At 44.9% G+C, this 4778-nt stretch overlaps 1 long non-coding RNA gene across 2 annotated transcripts in view; it reads right to left on the bottom strand.

The window, feature by feature from the left end:
- Positions 1 to 2240: 2240 nt before the first annotated feature.
- The window catches only part of LOC114610836, a 2708-nt gene continuing 170 nt past the window's right edge, over positions 2241 to 4778 (bottom strand). Inside the window, exons 1-3 of one of the 2 annotated variants that reach the window (XR_003709740.1) lie at positions 4659 to 4715; positions 4085 to 4241; positions 2241 to 2749 (exon numbers count right to left, since the gene is read on the bottom strand). This is a non-coding gene — a long non-coding RNA (uncharacterized LOC114610836). Of the gene's footprint in view, positions 2750 to 4084; positions 4242 to 4658; positions 4716 to 4778 lie in introns of those variants that run through there. The other variant, XR_003709741.1, reaches the window with a different exon arrangement.

Below are 4778 nucleotides of genomic sequence, written 5' to 3' on the forward strand. Positions count from 1 at the left end.
GGGCGTAGAGGCCTGACCTCCAGTATTTGAAGGGGACCTTGTAATGGCTCCCGTCCCCCTGTCGTTGTCCAGTGAGGCATGAGGGCCATACCCATGCCGATGTCTTTTTCCTGGAGAGGGGACACTTTTGACATCAACCCCTATGCAGTCAGGCTTGTCCCTCAGGGAACCCAGATAGATATTTTTATCTTTTATTTATATTCCCTTGTAGTGCTTAGCCTCACAGCCTAAGCAAGAATTCAGATTGCCTGTCAGAGGGGGTTCTGGGTGGCCCCTCTCTGCCTGGTCTAGGGGTGGAAGTACTCTCTTTTAGGTTGGGTGGAGATGAGTTTTGGGAACACCCTGTATAAAGTAACAACCTCATCTTGAGTCTCATGGTCCTCCATAGCTAACTTATGATAATGTATCTGAGTAGGTTTTGCTACCAGATTATTTATCTGTTGTATCACAGAGTTAGTCCACCTATTTGAGGGCCAGGGACCAGCAGAAAAAAGCAAAAAGAACCCAAATAATGGTCCCAAGATGGAAGGGAATAGGGTTGACAACCTTGGAGAGGCTGCAAACCAATTCTTATACTAGCATTCATCTGTCTCTTTCTCTCTCTGATTTTTCTTAGGGCCTTCACTACCTATTTCATGCTCTCTTTAACCCTCCTTGTCTTGTCTATGTAAAGGCAACCTTCTTCTTTGAGGGTTGTACACAGTCAAGAGCTGTATACAGCCTTTTCTATTGTACTAGAGTAAATCAAGTCCAATAAGTATCTTTGCAATTTTAAGAGGTCTCTTCAGACGGCGAAAGGAGGGATTTCTTCAGATTAGTGATGTCAATCTCTAGCTGTTTGATGTTCTTGTCAGTGGCCCTTCAAAGGTCTGAGTAGTATAAGTTCGGAGGCCAGCATCTGGATTAGAACTTCTAACAGCAGACATCACGGGTGATTCATTTTTACCTGGGATGCTACCTGAGTTAAGGATCATTGCTTTCTTTGCTACATTTGTGTGTAAGAGTGCACTGAAACTGAAGTAAGACGTCTACAGCATTGCTGTAGTCTGCCTCATTCTCTCAGGTCCTCAGATCCCAGGTCCAGACAAGAACTTCATGTTGGCTTAAAAGTTGACACTCATAGATTGGTTCCCAGCCCAGAAAGGCTTCATCCAGAAACTGATGGAAACAGATGCAGAGACACACAATTAAACATTAGGCAAAGCTCAGGGAATCCTTTGGAAGAGGTGGAGGAAGAACTGTAGGAGCCAGAGAAGTCAAGGGTACCACAAGAAAACCTACAGAATCAACTAACCTGGGCTTACAGGGGCAGAGACTAAACTGACAACCAGGGAGCCTGTATGGATCTGACCTAGGCCTTCTGCATATGTGTTACAGTTATATAGCTTGGTCTTCTGGTAGGACACCTGACAGTGGGATTAGGAGCTGTCTCTGATTTTTTGCCTTCTTTTGATACCATTTTTCTTCTACTGAATTTCCTTGTTCAGCCTTAATATGAGGTGAGGTGCCTGTCTTACTACAACTTGACATCCCATGTTTGGTTGATTTCCAGGGGAGGCCTGACCTTTTCTGAGGAGAAACTGAGGAGGAGTGCATGGGGGGCAGGGCCACAGGTAAGGTGTGAGGAGGGACTTGGGACAGAGGAGGGAAGGGAAGCTTTGGTGTGTGTGAGGAAACAAACAAACAAACAGAACAAAAACCAACAAAAAAGTACTTTGTGTGCTTCCTTCTACATTGTTCAGTGCACATTGGAGAAGTTTTTTTAAAGACTTTTTTATTTTATTTTATTTATTTTATTTTATGTGTGTGAGTGTTTGCTTCCTTGTATATGTATATGTACCATGTGTCTGCTTGATGCCCTAGGAGATCAGAAGAGGGTAATAAATCTTCAGGAGCCACACAGTTCTGAGGTGGGACAGTGTCCCAAGGGAAGGGCATCCTGAGACATGGGAGCTCATCACACAGCTCGGAGAGGAAGCTGCCTCAGCAGAGGCACTGCAGCATCCAGGGGAGGGCATCCCAAGCAGAGCTCAGGATTCAGGAACTTCAGCCCTGCTCCTTCTTCCCTTTTTTTTGTTTATCACTTCTTCTCTTTTTGGCTGCTTCTTCCAAATGATGCACATCAGGCAGAAAATCTCATGAAAGAGATTTATTGGAGGGTCCAGGGTGTGGAGGGACAAATCCAGGAATGGCTGCCTTCTGCCCCCAGGAGAGACAGCATGGAATTGGAGAATGGGCAGGGCTTATATAGGATCTCTATCTGAGGTGACAGAGTTTTTCAGGGCAGAGCTTTTCTGACTGAGGAGTGGTGGGAGTTCAAGTCCTGAGTTTGGGGAGCTCAGGGACTGGTGTGGTTTCCTGCTAAGAGACTGGTGGCTTTTTTTTCACCCCCTTTTCTCTGCATCAGGCCCATTGCTTGGGGTGGGAAGTCCTTCCTGGCTGCAGCTGGCTTTTGCTGAGGTAACATCTCTGTAGTGGCACTACTGGGGTCGGGGAGGCTGGAGAGGAGGTGTTGCCAATGTGGACAGCTCCTAAGTAGTGTTTCTGAAAGCTGTAGGCTGATGCAGGATAGAAGGTGTCACCACTGTGGATAGCTCCTGAGGGGTGGCTGCTCCTGAGAGGCCCCTCCTACTGAGGCAGAAAAAGTGATGCACCACCCTGGACAGCTTCTCATATCAGCAGTAGACTGAGGCCGGAAAGGGTTCGCCACCGTGGACAGCTCCTGAGGGGCAGCTCCTGAGGGCAGCTCCTGTTGAGGTGGGAAAGGCAATGCATCACCATGTGAAGGCTGCAGGCTGAGGAGACTTCGCAGTCCTGCCATAATTGAAAGCTCCTGTGGAGGCATCTTAAGGCAGACAGCTGTAGGATGGAGCAGGAAGGAGGGGCTAGCTGCCGCTTTGATGGGTTTTGTGACTGCCGCTTAGGGACTATAATTACCACAGTCAACACAAACACTTAAAAATGATTTACTTATTTTTATTTTAAGCATTTGTGTTTGTGTACCGAGTGTTTGCCTGATACCCATGCAGGCCAGAAGAGGACATCAGATTCCCTGGAACTGGAGTTACAGATGGTTAGGAGCCACCATGTAGGTTCTGGGAATAGAAAACTGGACCTTTCAAAGAGCATTCTTAGCCTCTAAGCTGTCTCTCCAGATCCCAGCACAAACACTTTCTAGACTTTCCTGGAGCTTGGAGATGTGCTAATCCCCTGGCTCCTGTGAAATTCACAGGTTTAATGATGATTTGTTCAATGTTATCTATGTTTCATGCTTTATGCATGTGTTGTTTTGATCATTGAAGAATAAAACTTCATTAAATGTGAGTTTGGGACAGCAATTGTATCATCTATTAACTTTTAAAGTCTTTTATCTCCTGTCATCAGGCACCGTCCGTGACTGTGTCAGAAATGTTGGCAATGGACAAAGAAAATTACTTTAACATAGTTTTTATTACTTCATATAAATCTCTTGTTCTAGTGTCTTTTAGTGGCACTAAAGAAGTCACTTATCCAGTGATGTTATATTCCCCATCAATGCCTCTTATTAGAGGCAAGTTGAACCATGCATATTTGTAGGATCAATACTGGCATCTGTCATCACAGCATACATTTTAAAACTTAAAATTAGTCGCTCTACCCCAGTGCTGCTTTCAGTACCTAGTCCAGTTTCCTCACCTTGCCTGGTTATCATCTAGTAAAACAGACTGTGTTATAAAAGTGGCCTTCATTTCCAGGGCATACTGCATCTGTTACACCATCCACACATTGCTTAGTGAATCCATCGTCACTAACTCATTTGATTTCTTCCCTTTTGCCACTTAATACACTAACACATACCTAGCTTTTGTGATGGAATCTATCTGAGCTGTAACTTTGGAATTTTGTTTGTTGAGGAGACAGACTCTTTCGCTCTTCTGCTATTTTATCCTCATGGCATGATCCTTGAGACACGCTGAATTAGGTGGCATGTTTTTGGTTTTCATGCCCTAAGCGTGAGCCTTTGAAAACTTGCACAAAATTCCTCACAAATTAAGCTGCATGTCTTATGCATGCCTTGGCACTAAAGTAGCCATTTTTCTCTCACTTTTTGTCAGATGATGTTCTTTCATCTGGAGTTTCTCTAATTTGGGCTTGTTTCTTTAGCAGACATTGCAGGAGCCACGTTGGCAGGCAGGAGTTAGTTTTCCGTGGGCAGTGTGGGCAAAGGGCTAACAGCACAGCTATTAGCTGGTTCTAGAAACCTGAGAACAAAGAGAGCATAGTTTAATTAGTCCCAGAATCAGATCAGTCAAGGAGACTGGCAACTACAGCAAGGTTGGAGATTAGCAAAGTTCAGAGGCTGGCAGATGAGCCAGGGCAGCAGCCAAGAGGACAGGTCAGAGCTAGACAGACTGGGCTTTAATGTGTAACAACTTCCCTAGTTGGGTGAACAGTGAATGCAGTGTATGGTCATCTCCTCAACTGGGCCAGAGGACACACATAGATTGTGCCCCCTATTGGCTTAGCTCATGATATGCCCCCAAGAACTAAGAAATTCCAATAGTAATTGCCCCAGTTTTTGTTTAGTTTCTACCATAAACTTTTAAATAGCTCTAGGCAAGAAACATTGTGTTTTTTTCCTTTCTTTGAACCCCATCATTCTCAGAAATTTCACTCACTTTCTCAGAAGTCTACTGTTGCTCTGGTCACACCTCCTCTATCTTCGTCTTTATCTCTTATTGCCAGAGAGAGAGAGAGAGAGAGAGAGAGAGAGAGAGAGAGAGAGAGAGAGAGAGAGA

The sequence above is a fragment of the Grammomys surdaster genome, unplaced genomic scaffold, assembly GCF_004785775.1.
Source record: "Grammomys surdaster isolate TR1022 unplaced genomic scaffold, NIH_TR_1.0 126063, whole genome shotgun sequence".
Taxonomy (NCBI): domain Eukaryota; kingdom Metazoa; phylum Chordata; class Mammalia; order Rodentia; family Muridae; genus Grammomys; species Grammomys surdaster.